Source organism: Zalophus californianus, chromosome 11 (assembly GCF_009762305.2).
Source record: "Zalophus californianus isolate mZalCal1 chromosome 11, mZalCal1.pri.v2, whole genome shotgun sequence".
NCBI classification, from domain to species: Eukaryota; Metazoa; Chordata; class Mammalia; order Carnivora; family Otariidae; genus Zalophus; species Zalophus californianus.
This window is the reverse complement of record NC_045605.1, coordinates 6,759,905-6,782,283: the sequence shown is the minus strand read 5'-3', so window position 1 is coordinate 6,782,283 and position 22,379 is coordinate 6,759,905. Positions and strand designations below refer to the sequence as shown.

Sequence of the window (22,379 nt, the reverse complement as noted above, 5' to 3'; positions counted from 1 at the left end):
TTTATGATAAATAAGTTCAGGGGACATAATATACAGCATGGTGACTATAGTTAGCAATACCATACTGTATATGAGAAAACTACTAAGAGGAGATCTTAAAGGTTCTCACCAAATACACACAAAAACTTGTCACTATGTGAGGTGATGGATGTGTTAACCAATCTTATTGTGGTGCTTATTTCACAAAATACACATATACCAAATCATCATGTTTTACACCTTAAACTTACACAATATTATGTCAATTATATCACAATAAATCTGGAATAAAAAATAAAGTTTTCAGGAGGTTGTACCCATGAAATTTGCTTAAATTTTATATTAAACAGGGCCGCCTGGGTGGCTCAGTCAGTTAAGTGTTTGACTCTTGATTTTGGCTCAGGATCTTGAGATTCTGAGATCTTGAGATCAAGCCCTGTGTTGGGCTCTACACTGGGCATGGAGTCTGCTTAAGATTCACTCTCTCCCTCTCCCTCTGTCCCTCCCCCTCTCTGCGCTCACTCATGCACGCTCTTTCTCTCACACACAAAATTTATATTAAACAGGTTAATTTTTCTGAGCAATAAATAAATTGCACTTAATGTCTACTAAAGTTTCTCTTGTTGTTAATAAAACACTCCCCCTACCCATCTTGCCTTAAATTACTTTATAGCTCTATGTATCTCCCCAAGTACAAGACCAGATAAATTTGGGATCAGACTTCCACAGTGATATGAACCAGTTGGAATTACTGATAACTAATGATGAGGCTTGCAAGTCATTATTCCAAATGTGACTAGATGTATGGATCTAGGGCTTTAATCACTTTGATCTATTGCTAGATTGTTGTTAGGGGTGTGCTTGTGTGTGTGAGTGTGTGCATGCATGAACATTCGTTAGAGGAATGGTAAGGAGGTGGGTGGCTTGGGAGATGGGGCATTTGGGAAAACATCAGCCTGTCTCTCTACCTGTTAAATATGTAAGAATATTCTAATGTTTCCTGAGTTTCACATTAGCATAACCCAGTAATGAAGGTGATTTTAAGAATTTAATTTGGCAGGTGAATGATTTATAATTTGATCCAATCACTTACAGTATTTTCAAACAAAAATAATTAATAACAGAGGGAGATGTTCTAATTTAAAAACTAATGTCTGCCCAAGAAAAATGCGTTTCTCCCTGGATTTTCATAATGATTTTATTATGACTAGGCTAGGACACATCCTAAACACCTAACTGAATGATAGATCATAAGTGCCAATTGGGCTGAATGTGTTATGTAAATGACATACTCTTCCACAGGACAAGGAAATATCTGCTTTACTGGCATGGGCAAAACATTGCCTCCAATGTCTCCTTCAGAGCTGAAGGCCAAGAAGCAGGTCTTCAAGGACTAGAAAGGGAGGAGCATTATAGTCCCACTTAGGATAGATCCCATGAGACTCGAGAGCTAGGATTCTAGGCCAAATTGCTCTACCACTGATAGGAAATACCTATAGTTTTCTTCTAGAAAAATAAATCGCTCCATGAACAGTAATACATACCCTATACTGAAGCAGTTTTAATCTTCGGGAATTTTAATACTTTGAACTGATTATACAGGGTGGTCTAATAAGCTTGCAAATTAAAAGGACAACCTGTTGGGGGCATTGATACAGTCTGTTGACCCAGAGTTATTGTCAATGGGGACAAGGATCCAGCCTCTCTCTAAGGCAAGCTTTGAAAATTGATTAGTAATTCTGCTTTTCCATATTTGCAAATGACACAGCCAATGAAGAGTTAGTATCCAAAATATATATAAAGAACTTAAAAAACTCAACATCCCAAAACCAAATAATCCAATTAAACATTGGCAGAAGAAATGAACAGACCTTTCTCCAAAGAAGACATCCAGATGGCAAACAGATACATGAAAAGATGTTCATCATCACTTTACCATCAGGGAAATGCAAATCAAAACTACAATGAGATATCACTTCACATCTGTCAGAATGGCTAAAATCAAAAACACAAGGAACAAAAAGTGTTGGCAAGGATGTGAAGAAAAAGAAACCCTCATGAAGTGTTGTTGGTGGGAATGCAAACTGGTGCAGACACTGTGGAAAACAGTATGGAGTTTCCTCAAAATGTTAAAAATAGAACTACCCTATGATCCAGTAATGATACTACTGGGTATTTGCCTAAGAATACAAAAACACTAATTCAAAGGGATATATGCACCCTGATGTTTATTGCAGTATTATTTACATTAGCCAAATTATGGAAGAGCCCAAGTGTCCATAGATAGATGAATGCCTAAAGAAGATGTGGTGTGTGTACGTACACACACACACACACACACACACACACACGCACGCACACACAATGGAATATTATTCAGCCAGAAAAAAGAATGAAATTTTGCCATTTGCAACAACATGGACGGAGCTAGAGAGTGTTATGTTAAACAAAATAAATCAATCAGAGAAAGACAAATACCATATGATTTCACTCATATGTGGAATTTAAGAAACAAAGAAACAAAAATGAACAAAGGAAAAAAAAAAGAGTGAAAGAAACAGACTCTTAAATATGGAGAACAAACTGATGGTTACCAGAGGGTGGGGGTGGGGGATGGGTGAAACAGGTGAAAGGTATTAAGAGTACACTTATCTTGATGAGCTCTGAATAACGTATAGAATTGCTGAATTACTATATCGTACACCTGTAACTAATATAACACTGTACGTTAATTATACCGGAATTTAAAATAAAATTTAAAAAAAAATTTTTTTAAGTAATTCTACTTTTCCTCCCAGCAGAGAAAAGGGGAAGAAGCTTTTATACCCTTTTTTTCCCCAGTAGAGGACTGCAGCCCAGCACCTGGGCCCTTACATAAACTTCCAGGCTGTCTTGATTCCAAGAGACACAAAGAAATAAGGAACAGGACCATCTGTCTGCTGGATTCTGTGCAGAGGGGAACGGGTCCAGATCACTGGGGCAATGAAGGGAGTAAAGGATCAATACAAGACAGTCCTCCTCTTTTCCGAGGATGCTTCTTCCTGTCTTCAGCTTCAGAGGCCTTGTTAGTCAGCCTCCACTTGAGACCCTGAGGAAATGAGGGACAATCACACACCACTTTCAGGCCAGGATTCTGGCATCCCAAATTACTCTGACATATAAATAGGGACCAATGTTGAACGAAACCATGGTTAGCCACCATCCACGTGCCCAGTGCAAATGCTCCACTACCCTCCAACCAGCTCAACAAGCGACCCACCTAGGACCCACCTCTTGGCATCTCTTAGCAAGTACTTGATACCCTGAGAGGAACACCAGTGTTGTCTGTCACAGAGGGATCAGCCCCCCGAAATCAATGCTCTCCCAAAGTATTACACTACAACTCAACTAGCTCCTACCATGTGCTAGGTGTTTGGGAGACACAGAGTCAGTAAGAACTATTCTGGCTTTCCAGGCACTCGTGGGCTACTAAGGGAATGAGACAAGGACTCAGCAACATTGAATCCACATAGAAGTTAGTTGTAGTAAGACAGAAGCCGCAGAATACCTGCGGTAAGGTGGACCGGGTGCATCTTGAGGGCAAGGGGGTGCATCAGAGGCTCTCGTTATTACTCTCTGGGCTAAGACAGCGTTTCTCAAGCTTGGCACTACTGACATTTTGGCTGAATGGTTCTTTGTTATGAGTGCTGTGTACTGTAGGACATGTAGCAGTACCCTTGACCTCCACCACTAGATACCAGTAGCACCGCCCTCTGTCGTGATAATCAAAAATGTCTCCAGACATGTCAAAGGTCCTTTAGTGGGCTGACTTGCTGCCAACTGAGAGCCACTTGGCTATCACTTTGGAAGAATGTTACTGATTTCTATGTATTCAGGGATGGTTCTGCTAATTTCAACGATATCCCGGCAGTGGTTTTCTATAAATCTATTAACCTACCCCATCCTTCCAACGATAAATGTGGAGGGATGTCACAGGATACTGTAGAGATGGAGTCCAGAGAGGGTTGATTTTTTTTTTTTTCTTATTTCCTAAGAAACCAGTTCAACATCTGGTCAGAAAACATGTGTTAGCCCTGACTGTACACCTTGTATTATGTTAGGTGCTAAGGACGTCAGATGTTATAGATTTATTTCCCAGCTGCTGGGAACTTTCCTGGAAGACAGCGTTAAGCTGTTGTCCCTTTTCGGTGGTGACTGTCTTGCCTGGGGAAACCTGCTTTACCCAAGGCCCCACCTCTTCACAGGGAAGTCTGAATCCAATCATTGTGGGGATATAAAGGCCCACCCGTTCCCTCCTACTCACGTCAACTGAATGGCCACGCCAGCCCCACAGGCACGTTCAACATCTCCCTCTGTCCAATCCTGCTTCCTTCCCTTCCCTTCTTTTTCCTTCCCTGGATGTCAGGATCTCACAAGCACTCCCTAAGAAACACCCTGCAGGCTGATACCCACCTCACAGTCTGCTTTCCAGGGTACAACAACTTTGAAGGCACAGCTCCTGCTCCTACGTGCTCATACCATGTGCTCATACCACGTGCTCCTACTCACAGGCACTGCGGTGGTATTTTTATTCCCAGGGGCTGTACTTCTGGAGCTCAGCTTCCATCCTCACCCTCATCAGTACCCTCAACCTGATGTTTCAAAATGATGGCTCAGAGGATCAGTCCCTCCACCAAGTAGTAAGCACACAATGATCCCTCCAAGCAAAGGATTAAATCCCAGTGAATCTCCGAATGGAAAAACAATTAGATCGCAATTCTGGGGACCTACCCCTACACATCATTTGGGTTGGCCAAGGGCACGGGGCTTTATCCTGAGATGGAAACAATATCCCACACTATAGCATCCACGCCTGGTTCCTGGCCACCCCTGGGAGAAATTCACTGTTCTCCTTTTTGCTGAAAAGGGATGAGAGGGGCAACACTGCACAGAGGCAAAGCTGGAACTTTGAAGTTTACCCTTTGGTCTAATTTCCTACCGGTTGACTTTTAACTGCTGCTTCTCTCTGTCCGATTTTAACCACAATGTTGCATATGTTCCCTCTCTGCCTACCCAAAATAACTGGCCCTTTTTTGCTCTTTTGTCCCCCTTATTCTCACCTCTTAGCCCAAATAGAAGAGGCCTTCAGGATAATGTTAGGAAAGGAGGTCAGTGCAGTGGATGTGAAATTTCCATTTCTGGCAGCAGCAGCTCTGGCCCTCTGCAGAATTATAAAATAAATTGACTTCATCCCTGGCTCCAAGCTCCCTTTCAGGGACTCCTTTCTAGCCCCAGTTCCAAGGCTCCAACTCTCACTACAGTAACACCTTATTCAAGTAGCCCCTGTACCCTCTGCATTTTCCTGCCTCCCTTCTATCCCTTAAAATCATTGTCTCTTTTTTTTTTAAGTCTTTTTTTAATAATAAAAATATACAATAAAATCTTTCTCTTTTTGCCCCATTTACTGGGACCCTGGTAGGTTCTCAGAAAGCCACTTATACATGAATTTGAGCTGTGGTATGACTACATCATAGTGATTTTATGTATTATTCCACAGGGCATTTGTATTTTGCATTCGCCTATCATTCATATTTGCCTATCAATCCTCAGGGCCCAGGAATGTTTGGACAGAACTGCTAGGGTTTCGTGAAACACAGAGGGGCCATTTGTGGGCAAAGTGAACTTTCTCCATTCCATAAATTACACAGATAAGACAGTTCCCATCACTCATGACTGAACAGAAACTCTAACCACCCTGAGCAATGCGCCAAGTCCCCCCCTCTACCTGCCACTCCTTGGCAGTGCAAGGAGGCCAACTGGTTCTTCCATTCTCATGCATATGACACTTATTGGACCAATCAACTGAGCCAAGCAAATGAACTCATAAATTTATTTCATGGAAATAAAATTAGCTTGATTCAGCTAAGCTGACCGATTTGTTGTGGTGCCACTGGGAAAGAAACTACCAGGCCATTTTTCTTTTCCTGTTTGTTTTCCACATGACCTTCTATAAAGCCTATTCAGCACTCACTATGTGGCTTAATTAAAATAAGCTTATAACAAATCAGCAGCAGATAATATACCAGCACTAGGATTCCTCAGAGGGATAGAGGGACTGGCTTTTCAAGCAATCCTGCCATCACCACCCTCAAATCTTCATAAAGCTGTGCTCAGCAAGGGCTCTGGGATGCAGGGGACCCAAGGGGACAATTGAGGAGATACAGGGCTGAGAAGGAAAGAGAGAAAACAGATATTTATCAGACTCACAAATAATTGTACTCAGTCAACCAAAGCTCACCTGAGAGTGAACAAATGAAGGAGAGTCTGGGGGTGCCTGGGTGGCTCAGCAAGTGAAGTGTCTGCCTTTGGTCAGGTCATGATCTTGGGGTCCTGGGATCAATTGAGCCCCACATTGGGTCTCCCTCTGCCCCTGCACCTGCCCCCTGCCCCCAGCTCTCACTCTCTCTCAAATAAATAAATAAAATATTTTTAAAAGTGGGGGGAGGGGGAGTAGAGTCTGCAGGGTTGTGAAGAACCAACATTTGGATCCCAAGCAATTCCCATGAAGCTAGGCTTTGGGGCAGATTTTGCTGGGACTGTAGGTCACATGCTAGCTCCCCATCCACCCTGACGCATCTCCGAAAAGGCAAACACAAGTTACCACAAGTCTAATTAAGGCGATGAAGCCACTTTGCCTGCAAAACACACACAGATCTCTAGAATATTCTGTCAGACACACTTGTGATCACCTTGTTACATAATGTTCGTTTTCCATGTTAAATCTTTTTTTTCTCCTGGAACAATAATTGTAAGTAACACATATGCAGCTGATCTGTTTGGAGCAAAGAGGAAGTAATCAAGAAGCTTATTAAGCCTCTCACCTCCTCATTCCAAAACGGGTGTTCTTTTTCCCTTTTCACCCTCAATTCTAATATCACGTATAGTCAGTGCTCCCCCCCAGTCTTTTGCTAAAATTTTCCAGGCATCTCTTGCTTCTCTTCTTTTAGTAGGTTCCTTAAAAAGGACTCATGAAACAATTACTTCCTGAGTTCTTCCAAAATGATTTACCTGGAGTCTCTAAAACCTGAAGTCTAAGCGTCCTCTGCGATACTTGGTCCCCTTGGCTGCTCACCGGTCCCTGTGCAGGTGACAACAGCCTGACTCTTGTCCTGTTTGAGCTGGTTCAGCTCTTTACTTGCAGGTTTGGTTTCTCTCCTGAGGAACTGCAGTGTTGGTTCTTCCTGAAGTTTGCTGCCACTCAGGACCCTGAGCCTGCACACTTCTAACTCCATCCCCCGACCATTCCCAAAACTGTTTCCTATAGCTCTGCCTCACACACGCTTCCAGCCGCCATTACACAAAAGGTATCTCCTGGTTTCATTAAAAATGAAGCTTGTGTATGTGTTATTTAATTCTTTTTGTTCTGTGTTAATCCCTAGAGAAGAAAGGCATCCGATTCTGAGCTAATCGACCATGTTTGCACCACAAATTCTGCCAACAGCTCTTGTGGAAGCCCAGTCCTAGACCTCTGCCTGCAAGAGCCCCCTATGCTATATAGCATCCACCCAAACCAATTCACTCCTCTCTTGGAAGGGATGAGTGTGAGTTACACATAGAAAGAGAGTCAGCCATTCAGTGGAACAGTAAGTTGAAGCAGGCAAAGAGAGACTGGGAGAGAGAGGGGTGCTAAGTCAAGACAGCATATGCTGCTAGAGGTACACTCTATCGTAGAAAACCATTCTAATTCTTCTTAGGGTTCTTCCTCTTACCTGCTGAGATGAGTTCTTCAGCTCTCTCTCAACCCCAAATTCTTTTATAAAAACATATCATCTAAAAGGAACCCTTGTGCGCTGTTGGTGGAAAACAGTACGGAGGTTCCTCAAAAAATTATAAACAGAACTACCCTATGATCCACTAATTTTACTACTGGGTGTTTAACTCAAAGAATACAAAAACACTAAATTGGAGGGATACATACACCCCCGTGTTTATTGCAACATAATTTACAACAGCTAAAATATGGAAGCAGCTTAAATGTCCATCAATTTATTAATGGATAAGGAAGAACACACACACACACACACACACACACATACATACAACGGAATATTAGTCATAAAAAAGAATGAAATCTTGCCATTTGCAACAACATGGATGGATCTAGAGAGTATTATGCTAAATGAAATAAGTCAATCAGAGAAAGGCAAACACCATACGATTTCACTCATATGTGGAAGTTAAGAAACAAAACAAATGAACAAAGAAAAAAGAGAGAGACAAACCAAAAAGCAGACTATTAACTCTAGAGAACAGGTGGCTGCTAGAGGGGCCATGGGTGGGGGATGGGTGAAATAGGTGAAGGGGATTAAAAGCACACTTATCTTGATAAGCACTGGGTAATATATAGATTTATTGAATCACTATATCATACACCTGAAACTAATATAACACTGTATGGTAACTACACTGGGTTTAAAATAAAAGAAAAATTAAAAAAATAAAAATTTCAAAAAATAAATAAAAATAAAACCACATCAGCTCAGAACCTAAAGAGTTTATTAAGCTCAGCACCCATGGCACTGTAATAGCCTGGTTTTCTTTTTTTCTTTTTTTTTAAGATTTTATTTATTTATTTGAGACAGAATGAGAGACAGAGAGCACAAGAGGGAAGAGGGTCAGAGGGAGAAGCAAACTCCCCACTGAGCAGGGAGCCCGACGTGGGACTCGATCCCAGGAATCCAGGATCATGACCTGAGCTGAAGGCAGTCGCTTAACCAACGGAGCCACCCAGGCGCCCCAATAGCCTGGTTTTCTTCCTACTTCTCTGGCTAGTTCACCCTTGCTTCCTTGCTTTCTTCCTTTTCCCACTTCCTTTCACAGAAGTCAGTGAATATTCTATCCTCAATCTCTAGGAAGTCTTTTTTTTTTTTTTTAGACTTTATTATTTGAGAAAGAGGGAGACAGAAGCAGAGCATGAGCAGAAAGGAGGAGGCAGACACCCTGCCCAGCAGGGAGCCCGATGAGGGGCTCAATCCCAGGACCCTGAGATCATGACCTGAGCTGAAGGCAGCCGCTTAATTGACTGAGCCACCCAGGCGCCCTGGGCAGCCTTTTCAATGTGCATATGTTTATCCCAGGGAAATAACTCAATACTTTACCCTAACTTCTCTTCCATGATCCATGTTCATTCCCCATAGTCTCCTGGGTCTCGCCAGTAAGGACCTCACCAGTACCCTGGATGGGTCCCAAAGTTAAACCCATTAGAACCTCCCATCTCCTTACTCAATATCTCAGCCTGACTTCAGTGTCTATTATAATCATTCTCTTTCCCCTGTCTCTCAAACCCCACCACAGCCACATTATTAATGATAGCTCTGAAGAGGAGACTGGTAATGCTCATCAACACCATGCACCCCTCTCCCTCCCGGGCTTGTACCTGGATTTCCTTTTCCAGCCTCCCTTGCAGTTGGGTGTGGCCAAAGCAATGTCAGTGAAAGCAATGTGCACCACGGGCAGACCCGACTCATGAAAAGAAGCAAACCATACTTCCACAAGTGACATTTGTCCTCTTTCCCCACCTGCCAGCTGGAAGGACAGGAGCAAAGAACACCTACTGATCCACACTGGACTAGTCCACGACAAGGTCAAGAAATAAACTTTTATTCTCCGAAGCTACTGTTATTTTGGAGTTGTTTGTTAAACAATGGAGCCTATCATGATGGATATAATTTTTACATTCTCATTTTGTTTTTTTTAAACTAAAATTTGATCATAGTCTATATACTTGCTTTTGTCACTGAACATGACATAAATTCTTCCAAATCTATTAGCTTAGAGGTTACCCATTCTTGTTAATAGGGAGGTAATAATCCTAGATGTATATGTGTATGTATATCAACACATTCAATGTATTATATGCTATTACATATAATGTTATATGCAATGTAGATTATTCAATAGTTACCACAGATGAGTATTTCTTTGTTTTCAGATTTTTACTACTATAAATGATGCTTCAGAAACATCCTTATACATCCCCACGTGTATTACTGACACAACTATTCTTTTGATCATTAAAAACATTGGCTTCTCCTGACTTCTCTCTTCAATGTAACACCACTCCAGTCCAGTCTGAAGGCAATCCCCTCAATTCAATGTCACTTCTGTCTCTCACACCATGCCTTTGACCACAGCTCTCATTCACATATCTACTACTTCTCACTTAGATGATGATGGGAGCCTGACTCTTCTTATAAAAGAAATTTTGGAATGCTGGCTTAAACAATTATTTTTTGTCACCAACCCCTTATTAGACACTGTGACTTTCCTCAAAGGGGGCACATTATGAGCTTTTCTCAAAGTTGCTTTACGGCAGTTTGTTTTTTTCTACAGAGCATCTTGCATGATTTGTGTATGAAACACAGTATGGCAAGCGTTGTTCTCCATGATTCACCATAACTAGTGGTGGTGGTTTTGTTCTCCCTTTAACAAGGTAATTTTATGTCACAAAGACATAGTCATAGATCCCCATTTTACCCTTAAGAATCATAATCCCACAATCAGTCAACAACTCTTACTCCTGGGCCTTCACTGGAGAACAGAGTGAGTAAACCTGAGATAAAATGTTGCTATTTCAGGCAACTAGAATGGGAAGAGAGGTGGAAAGGGACATATCATTATATACAACAGACCATAAATAATTAGCTTTTGTCTGCTATAAGAATTATAAACCCTAATAATTAGTAAATTATTAAGTATGACTGCATACGTATGATGTGAAGTCACTCATCTTAAAAGTGAAAAATTCATTCAAGCCAATGGCATTATGTAACATAAATTTAAGAGAGAAATGAATTTTTAATGGTACTGATTTGAGCCATATGAAATTTATTCCTTTCTTTCAGAGAGAATTACGGAGATGGTCAGTGTGCCAGTCATTTTGCTTATTTGTTCTCAATACTATTATCTGCCCTTTCCCTGGTTTCCTCTGGCTCTTAAGGAAATATACGTCTCAGGCATGTCAGCTGGCATCTGGAAATTTTTGGCCAAGGGGAGGAACTGGTAGACTAGTGGGGAGAGGAGATAGGGGGAAGCCATGATTTTTGTTTCCCTCTCTTGTCTACCTTGGGTAGCATATCTAGCAGAAAGCTATTTTCCTCCAAACAGTCCACCCTTCCTGTGTTCCAAGGTCCTTGAGCAGCCCCCTCATTATGGCCAAACTCTTACAAAATGGTCCTGCCTTCTGGATGCTGAAAACAAACTTCCTTCCATTGTCTTTCCAGCCCTTGGGGCAGCAGTGGCTTTCTGCTCTCATTACCTCACCTTTTCCTATTTGATTCTTCTTCTCTCCTATATAGCCAACCATTTCCTTTCCCAAAATTCTCTTTATGAAATACCTTTACAGGGGTCCTTTTTTCTGACTAGACCTTGACCGAGATAATGTAGCCCACGATATAATTTTGGATATTAGTGGAGAGTCAGTGTCATGGCCCATGACATTTTATCAGTGCCTTTAGGTCAATGTAGCCAGGACTATCAAATGGTTCAAAAACACCTAAAACAAGACTAAAAGATAATACATTTGAAAGCAAAGAGGGAAAAAACAGTAAAGCTTGTCACTGACTCAGGATGGCCATTGTTTGCATTCTGGTATATACCACGAGTACTAGTCTAGAAAAAAGGAAGTTGTCACAACATCAAAATAATACAAAGTAAAATAAAACACCTTATCAAGTAGCATAGTTAAGAAACTAGAAGATAGAAAGCTAGACTACCTTGGCCGTTGAGTCAGGTTGCTCAAAATAGAACCCCTACTCACTGGCTTATGAGCTATGAGTCTTTGGGCAGGGTTCTTAACTCTCTGGTTCTTTACTTTCCTCATCTGTAAAATGGGGCTATTATTACTGCATATAATTTACTTTAGAGGGTGGTTGTGAGAATTACATGAATTAATGCATATAGACTCCTTAGAAAATGTCTGGAATACGGTAATCACCAAATTGTCAGCTTTCATCATCATCATTACTATTTACTGTCATCATCATCATCATCATCATCAGTTCTGGGCTACAGAGCTAATTATACTTAAGACTAGAATTCGAATGCATGAAGGGAATGATTTCTATGTGAATCTGAGACCCTGGAATAAGTATCTCTTGCTCTAATATTCTTAGAGGTGAAAAATGTCTTTATAAAACATGAAGGCATGTATAGTTTTACCCAAATACTTTTGGCAAACTAGTTTCATATTGTGAAGAAAAGCAGGAGGTTGGCATGCTTTGTCCCAGAGACTAGAGAACGGTTGGTGCAGTTAAAGATGTGTGCCTCTCCCTAAGAAATATAAGGAGGATTTTGTTCACTGTGGTTATTAAAGCTGCTCCCCCGACTATTTCCTGATACTTCGTTATTGGATAAAGCCATGTGACTAGGTTTGGCAAGTGAGTTTGAAGGAAGATATGTGTCACTTAAGACCTCATCTCCACTCTGGGTTCTTCTTGCCTCCAGCACTACAGCTAGCACCGTTAAAAATGGTTGCTGCTCATTAGTCTGGGTCCCTGAGTGACCAGGACAGATGTGCAGTGTGAGGAAGATATAAACTTTGTTGTGCTAAGCCACTGATATTTGGGGTTATTTATTACCACACCATAACCTAGTCTATTTTGTTTTGTAAACATAAAAAGTCAAAAGCAAGAAACACAGCCCAGAGATTATTAATCTAAGAACTATAAAAGATTCATTTTATACTTAATTATTTTTGCAACCTCATTCTTTCTGCACAGTGTGATAAGCAATAAAGCCTCTTGCACAAAAAAGGACATGTCTTCAAAGGTAAAGGAAAGGAAGGAGTTGGAGACTGTGCCTCACACAGCGGACAAGCTTATAAAATGAAAGACCTCAGGAGGCAAAGCAAAAAGTGGTAGAAATGGAACACACACCCAGGAGCTTTGGGGAGAGAAACAGAAATATGGTAATCTTTTTTAAGAGAAAAATATTCTAAAGGGTAAGTCATAGTTTTCTAGATACAATAAATGATAAAGTGCACTGCAGGCACAGAAAACATATTTTTTTTAAAGATTTATTTATTTATTTTGGAAAGAAAGAGAGAGCACATGCTCAAGGAGGAGGGGCAGAGGGAGAGGGAGAGAGAATCTTAAGTAGACTCCGTGCTCAGTATGGAGCCTGATGCAGGGCTTGCTCTCAGGACCCTGACATCACAACCTGAGCTGAAACCAAGAGTTGGACTGTTTAACCCACTGTGCCACCCAGGAACCCCCAGAAAACAGGTTTTTAAAAAGCAAAGGGGGAAGGGGCCAGATAGGTTCACTTTGAATTCTACCAAACACTTAAGTAAGATATTATACCAATTCTCTATAATATGTTCCAGAAGATAGAAGCAAGAAGAACACTTCCTAATTCATTCCTTGAATCCAATATTACCTTAATACCAAAACTAGACAAAGACATGTCTCTTGAGCACAGATGTAAAAATCCTCAACAAAATATCAGCAAATCAACTCCAACAATGTATAAAAAGAACTACATACCACAACCAAGTGGGATTTAGCCTAGATATACAAGGCTGGTTAAATGTCCAAAAAACAATTAGTGTAATCTATCAACAGGATAAAGAAGAAAAATCACATGATCATACGAATAGATACAGAAAAGCATTTAACAAAATCTAACACCCATTCGTGATATACTTCTAAGCAAACTAGGGATAGAAGGAAATTTCTCAACTTATAAAGAACAGCTACAAAAAAACTACAGCTAACATCACACTTAATGATGAGGAATTAGAAGATTTCCCACTAAGATCAGGAACAAATAAGAATGTCTGCTCTCATCCCTCCTTTTCAACATCATACAGGAAGTCCTTGCTAATGCAATAAGACAAGAAAACGAAATTAAAGGTAGATAGATTGAGAAGGAAAAAACTGTCTTAGTTCTCAGGTGACATGATTGTCCATACTGAAAATCTGAAAGAACTGACAAAAATGAAACAAAGCGAAACAACAACAGAATTCTGGGACTAACAGCAATTATAGCAAGTTACAGGACACAAGGTTAATAGAGAAAAGTTAACTGCTCTGTTATATACCAGCAATAAACAAATGGAATTTGAAATTAAAATTACCATTTACATTAGCACCCCCCAAAATGAAATACTTAGGTATAAATTTAACAAAAAATGTACAAGCCTTATGTAAGAATAACTGCAAAACTCTGGTGAGACAAATAAAAAAAGAATTAAACAAATGGAGAGGTTATTTCATGTTTGTGGATGGGAATACTTAATATTGTCAAGATGTCAGCTCTTCTCAACTTGATCTATAGGTCTGAAACAATTCCAATCAAAATCCTAGCAAGTTATTTTGTAGATATTGACAAACAGATTTAAAGTTTATATAGAGAGGCAAAAGACCCAAAACAGCTAAGTCAACATTGAGACTAAAAAAACGTCAGAAGATTGACACTACTTGACTTCAAGGTTTACTCTAAAGCTACAGTTATCAAGACAGTATGATATTGCTAAAAAAAAAAAAAAAAAGACAAACCAACAGAACTGAACACAGAATTTATGAATAACAGATTAAGAAACAAATTATCAATAGCATCTCTTTAAACCAATAATTATTACTGTTTTATTTTCATTTACAATAGAAACAAAAGCAATGTAGTAACTAGAAGTAATTACAACAAAAACTAATACTTTACCTTTATGGATAAAATTATAAAACATTAGGGCAACATAAATAAATGGAAAGGCATATGTTCATGACTGAGGAGACTATATTATGCAGAAGGTAATTCTCCCTCAAATTTATCTCATTTCCAAGAAAAGCCTTTACAGGTTGATCCTAAATTTATTTTTAGAAGTATAGGGCCAAGATAAATTTGAAGAGGCACAGAAACTATTACTATATGCTATAATGATTCTTACAGTTTTGAATTTTTTTCATGTAAAGATAACTAGATCACTGGAACCAACAGAGACAGACATATGTGTATATGGAAATGGAGTATATCACAGAGCTAACATTACAAAACACCAAGGAAATGACGGGCTATCCATATAACTAGCGACACAGTTTTTCAATAGAAGGGGGGAAAAAGAACAGTCTTTCCTTAGATGACATGTAAAAACAAATCCCAAATAGATTCAAAAGCTATATATGGGGGCACCTGGGTGGCTCAGTACATTAAGCATTAGACTCTTGATTTCAGCTCAGGTCATGATCTCAGGGTCGTGAGATGGAGCCTGCCTGCACTGAGCATGGAAACTGCTTAAAATTCTCTTTCCCTCTGCCCCTCCCCACTCTCACTCACCTGTGTGCATGCACACTCTCTTTAAAAAAAAAAAAAAAAAAAAAGCTATCTGTGAAAAATAAAACTTGAAAATTTTTAGAAGAAAACACATAAAATATGTTCATGGCACGCAGGCATGAAAGGATTAAGTAAAACATTAAAAAGACAAAATATAAAGTGATAAATCTGCCTATGTTAGTTAAAACTTTTGAATGACAAAAGACATCATAAACAAAGTATAAAGATAGAAGAATACAGTTGTAATACATAAAACCTACAAAGGATTAGTATACAGATTATATAACATGTGTATGTATTTACACACCACTATAAATGAAAAATAAAAAGTCAAATAGACTCAAAAATAAGGCAAAAAATATAGACATGTAATTGCAGAAAAAAATTAAACTTTTGAAAAGATGTTCAATTTATCTGGATTTCAGTAAAATGTAAATTTTTTTAAATGAGCATCAGGTGTTGACAAGGATATAAGATATGTTACTAATTATGCATTGCCAGTAACCACTTATTAAAATCATTTTGAATAGCAATCTTACAAAATCTAGTAAAATTCTACTACTAGGTGCTTACCCCAGAAATATATCAAGTATTTACTATTCACAATAACGAAAAAGTTGAGGAATGGCTAAACAGATTTTTTAAATACAATGAATTACTATGCAGCAGTTAAATATATTCTCTTCAATAAGTTTTAAAATATAACACCAGTTTTTTAAAAAATCTAAGCATGTAAAACAATAGAAATGATAGCTTATCAATATATATATAAATGTAGTGGAAGTATATAAACTTGCATGAGAATGAGACAGACCATTTTTGGGTAATTGTTCTGCCTCGTGAGTAGAGAAAAGAAAAAATTATGTTAGAAGTCTTTAGTGCTATCTGTAATATATTGATTGCTTCTTTAAAAGGATGTAGAGAAAAATCTGATCTGAACAAACAAAGCAAAATAGTTAACATAATTTAATCCTGTGTGGTGGAGGGGAGACCTTTTCTCTATGTTTGAAATAGCTCTTGGTACTAAAAACAGGTTTTGATAAACATAATGATTGGTTATATTAAACAAAATAAATACCAGGAATCCAAAATTCAAAATGGAAACTAGGGATATTACAATAATCTGCTTCTAACCATGTGGTTAGGATATAGCCACAACCGTATGGTCCGTTCCTTACACACACCTTTCTCTCATCATAGAAGGTAACCGTCATCAACCTGAAATCCATGCTTATCATTTTTTTCTATCTCTTATTATATAGCTTTATTGCATCTCCATGCATTCATAAAACATACATTCTTAAAATTCTAGCCATTTTAACCTTCTACAGAAAGTATTATTTTGCCATTAAGAAAGCTTCTACAGATTTCAGAAGACTGACATCATTCAGAATGTATTTTCTGGCCATATGGCATTAAACCAGCTTCAGTAATGAAAAGATACTCAGAAAAAATCCAATTGCATAGAAACTAAACAATATATTTAGAAACAAAATGTGATTCAAGGGAAAAAAACTCAAAAAAGAAAACAGAAAACATTTTGAACTCGATGATGACGATACAACACGTAAAACATCAATACTCATGGAACAGAGTTAAAGCAGTGCCTCCAGGGAAATTAGTAGCTTTATACATCTATATTATAAAAGAAAGGCAGAAAATCAATCATTTAAGCTTCATCACACTAATCTTTTTTTAAAGATTGATTAATTGATTGATTGATTGATTTGAGAGAGTGAGCGGGGAAAAGGACAGTGGGAGAGAATATCCAAGCAGACTCCGTGCTGAGCACAGAGTCACGTAGGTGCTCCTGCTGTTCATTTTAAGATTGGTGTAATGAGAGGGCGCCTGAGTGACTCAGGCAGTTAAGCATCTGACTCTTGATGTCAGCTCAGGTCATGATCTCAGGGTTGTGGGATCAAGCCCCACGTGGGGCTCCGAACTGGGTGTGGAGGTTGCTTAAGATTCTTTCTCTCCCTCTCCCTCTCCCTCTGCCCCTCCCCCCCACACCCTACCCCCCAAGCTCTCTCCTAAAAAAAAAAAAAACAACAAAAAAACAGCAAATCAAATCTATGCAAAGTAGAAGAAAGCAAATAAGATAAGAGAAATTAATGATGTTAAATGTTTACTTACAGCTAAAATTGATAAACTACCAATTCTGATCAAGAAAAAGAGAGGGAAAACACAAATTACCATTAACAGATATGAAAGACGAACACGACTTCAGATTTTTCAGACATCAAAAAAACAATCAGAATATTATGAACAACTTTACAACAAAAATTAGGCTACATTTAGTAAAAGAGAAATTCCTCAAAACACAGAAGTTACCAAAGCCAAGAGAAAAATTAAGAGAAAACTTTAATAGTTTTGTAGTTTATTTAAGAAATTTGACCGTTTATTTAAAACCTATCCACAAAGAAAACCCTAGGACCAAAGGGCTTTTCTGGTGAATTCTTCCAACTATTTCAAAGGCATAATCTTCAAGAAAATAGAAAAGCAACAATAAAAACTTGAGGAAAAAATACTTGAGATAGAGACTTCTTAGGACGCCCAAAAAAGTGCTAATTATAAAAGAAAGTTTTGATAAACCAGACTTCACTAAAATTAAGATGTCCCATTCATCACAAGACACCAGGTAGAGAGTGAAAAGGTAATTAATTCACAGATGGGAGAAGATAACTGTAATTCATGTATCCAAAAAAAGGGGGGTTTAAATTTAGAATATATAAGAAACTCTTATAAGCCAGAAAGACAAAAAATACTGGAAACCCAATAGAAAAAATAGGCAAAAAAAGTTGAACAGACATTTTACAAAAAAAAAAAAAGATATTTGAAAGATCAATTCACAAAAGAAATAGATGGACATTTAACCAAAGAAGAAATACAGATGGCAAATAAGCATATGAAAAGGTGTTAAATATCATTAGCCATTAGGGATATGCAAATTAAAACTACAATGTGATATCATTATGCACCTACAAAATGGCAAAAGTTAAAAAATAGTAACACCACCAAATGCTGGCAAGGACATGGAGAAATCCATACACTGCTTGTGGGAATATAAAATAGTACAGGCACTCTGGAGAACAGTTTGGCAGACTTTTATAACACTAAATTTGCAACTGCCATACATCCCAGCAACTGCACTCCTAGACATTTATGCAAAAGAAGTGGAAACTTATATTCACCCATACTTGTTCACAAACGTTCACAGCGGCTTCACTTACAAGCACCCCCAATAGAAAACACCACAGATGTTCTTTGGTGGGTTAATGTTTAAAAACAAAACAAACAAACAACAACAACAACAAAACCCAAAACTCTAATACCTACATACCACCAAATATTACTGAGAAATGCAAAAGAATGAACTCAGAGAGAGAAAAACACCAAGTTTCCCCTCAAAGGCCCTCAGTTTCCACAAATATGATACAAAAGATCACCAGACAGATGACCCCTTTACGAGATGGATCAGGAGAGCTATGGGGACAGATTGGAAACAACTGATAAAAAGAATGAGTATGTTGGCAAAAAGGCAAACACTATGCACATGAAGTCTGAAGGATCAATACATCTCCTTTAATACACTTTTAGCAGCAACACGGACACTTTGAAGCCAGGACAAGAGCATCAGACTCTAGTACTTGATATTCACACAATATAAATTCATTAATCTGGTCACTCCCGTCCTTATGAGTTCTGCGCTCCCCCTCAACCCTGCCTTCAGTGAGCAGACCCCTTCCTTAATAGAAGAGTGGGGAGATATTCTTTGTTCATGAAGGAAGTGACTGTAGATATTGATCTTCTTGAGAAAATATTAAACCAACAAGGTTTTTCGTATTCATATGTTGACAAGCAGGCATGTTTTATTCATTACCTAATGTTTCAGAATTGGGCTTTTTGCATTAAAGGAAAACTCAAGAAGAAAAATAAATCAATTCTATCACACGACCCTGAAAATTCTACCCCAAACTGAACTGAGATTTGTTAGCCATCAAACTCAACATAAAACTTGAAAATGAGATACAAGTTTGAGTCCTTTAAGACAGTAAAACAGCAGATGTCCGTTTCTCATTATTCATTCCTAAAAGTGATAACTAATGGAAGAGACTCTCCTACGGTCACAGCTGCCAGGACAGAACATATTTCCCAGCTTTCTTTATTCTACCCCAACCCCAGGGACCCCCTAGAAGTCTAGATAGAAGCAATTACACATCTCAGGATGTTGGCATTGAAAGAGAGTCTGGAAATCATTAGTTCCACAATGACTATAAAAGGCAATTAAGGTACAGTACCGGTCATTCAGGAATTTACAAAATTAAGGACACAAGACACCCACATGTAAAAAGGCTTCTATTATCTTAATGCACACTAATTCAGAGTCCACTTGAAATTTAGACAGAAGTCATCAACTGCAGGCTTCACATTATAGACACAGAAAAGCCATTAGCAAGGTCACTGCAGAGACAAGCCTAGGCAGAGCCATGCCCCAACCATCTCAAAGAAGTGACACAAAACTAGGGGGTACACTGAGCCATTTCATCTTCTTCCTTAGCTTTGTGACCTTCCAGATCATTTTCCTCTTCACTCCAAGGACCCCTATAAATCATGTGTTTAGACCCTTCCCTGAATGATGCTGACTTTTCACCAGGAGAACTCTTTACAATGCCTTTCCAAAAACACGCCTCCCATCCGATGGGGGTGAGATGTGGTAGCAAGATGTCACTCGCTCTCTGTAATATTAGTGGCTAGCTCCTTCCGAGCTGCTGACAACTCATGCGTTTGTCAATCTCCCTCCTAATCTGCATGGTTTTTGAGTTTACCCTGATGAGGTTAGGCATGTCCAAACCACACGCCAACTTAGCCATTCTAGTTGAGCCTTGGGGGTTTCCATAATTCTGATCTGCATACCAGGACCACAACTGGTTTGTGATTTTCACTTTCCTGGTGTTTCCAGAGACAGAATACACACATAAGGACCCTGAAATCAGAGGGGCTTCTAAGGGCACAGAATCCCAGCTCTAGGGAGAGCACTTACTGCATCTTCCAACGCAGGGCATCCTGAAGGCTGGGAAGGTCCTCACCACAAACCCATGCTGACGTCTCCTTCCCCATGAACACATCTCGTGAGGCAGGTTCTCAGGCTTAAATGTTGGTTCCACCACTTACAAAATGTTGTTTCCTTTGAGGATGTTGTTAACCAGTCTGTGCCTCAGCTTCTTATCTACAATAAAAACAATAACAACAATGAGTTCTACCTCCTTGGGTTGTACTGACCTAGCTATACACTATACCATCCAGGTAAAAGCAGGTGCTCAAGGCTCAGTAAGTAGTAAGTCGATGTTCTTTTGTACCGAGACCAGCAGGAATTAGTGTGTAACCCCCTATTCTCTGGAGAAGGAAGAAAGGGACCATTAGGGACTGCCCTTCCTCCTTTCCTTTACTTACTCAAACTCTTCCCCTCTGCTCTTTCTCTCCCGGTACCCCTTTTCCACCAGGCCTCCCCCTCCCCGGACCCCCCCAGTGTTCGCTTCTTCCCATATAGTGTTCGCAACAACTGCCTTGTTTGCTAGTGCTTATTCTCCTCCCCACCCCCGAGGCCCCCAGGAGCCAAGGCTGGTGATACTCCTGAGCCAACAACGACCAGCATAAGCCTGGGCAGAGAGAAGGTGCTTTTTAAATTCTTATTGACTGTGCCACCGCTTCTTAAGTTGTATACAGAGACTTTAATACATGACAATGTCAGTTACTCTATCTGGGACAGAAATGGCCTCAGATAAATGAGGGTTGTTTCCAAAGGCAGAATCAAGAGAAACTAAGCAAGCAAGTCGTCAGTGGCTCTGGACGAGTCCCTCAAGAAGCAGGAGAAAGTGGTACCAAAGACTCATCTGACTATGCTGCTGCTGGATCTGATGATGGAGGGGTGAAAGAAAGAGACCCACCATGTATCATTTATTCACTTGGTGAATATTTACTGGGCACCTACCCTACGTCAGACCCTATGCCTGGTGCTGGAAATACGGCAATCCCAACAGAGCCACCATCCTTGTGGCAAATTACAATCCGAGAGAGAGATGAATGTTAAACCAGAAATTACACACGTCTTTATCAACAGAGAGGACAAGTCTGGCTGGATCCTGTGACAGTGAAATAAGAATGACAAGGCTGAGTGAGAAAGTCATGCAGGTGGGTGAGTTTGGACAGCCTACGGTTAGAAGCAGTCTCTGGAGTAACACAGGACCCAGCTTCAAGTGTTGGCTCTGCTCCTTAAGAGGCACAGAATTCAGGGGTTCAGAACATGCCACCCCACAATATGCCACTTTGCCATACTGATTATTTTGGGCTGAAGCCATGTCTTAGTCAAGTCAGCAGGTGCAGGAAGCGCTCTGTGAATTAACCCCTTTCCATCTAAAAGCAGCTCATAAAACTTCCTGTGAGAAAGGTGCCCTGCCCGTACCAGGAAGGGAGGGATCTCCTTATCACCAGAGACTGGGAGCCAACGTTGGAATGGATGTGTACGGACAAACCCACAAAAATAATTTATTTTCCATTAGCTTCCCCCATATATTTCCCAGCCACTGGCCCCTAGCCTAAGCCCCTCTGTTTTGTCACATGCCCACAATTTATTGTCCTCTGTGTAAAAAGATTATAAACTTTTGAGGCTGACAGCTTCTTCCGGCCTTTATTTTCCTTCCGAAGAGTCCTGTATACACGTGAAAATATTAAATATAAATGTGTATGTTTTCTCCTGTTAATCTATCTTCTCTCAGTTTAATTCTTAAGCCAGCACAAAACCTAAGAGGGTACAAGGAAGTTTTCCTCCTTTATGCCTTTTCCAGGGTACCCACATGGGTAGGACGAGAACAATAGCCCCTACATCTGGATTTCATAAGCATTTGATGAGGTAACGTATGTAGAGCACTGAACACTCAATAAAGGTTAGTTGTTATCTTACTATTTTATTTTTATTGACAGAATCAGCACTTCTGTCCAGATTTCTTGACAGCAACTCCAATCCTTTTATCTCTGTACCCCACTGCCTCAATATCATCTTTCCTTTCTGACCAAAAAGAAAGTTTCCTGGAAAGTAG

General features: G+C 39.6%; 1 pseudogene; it reads right to left on the bottom strand.

The window, feature by feature from the left end:
• Positions 1–7,250, bottom strand: part of LOC113913747 — a 39,926-nt pseudogene extending 32,676 nt beyond the window's left edge.
• Between the last annotated feature and the right edge of the window lie 15,129 nt (positions 7,251–22,379).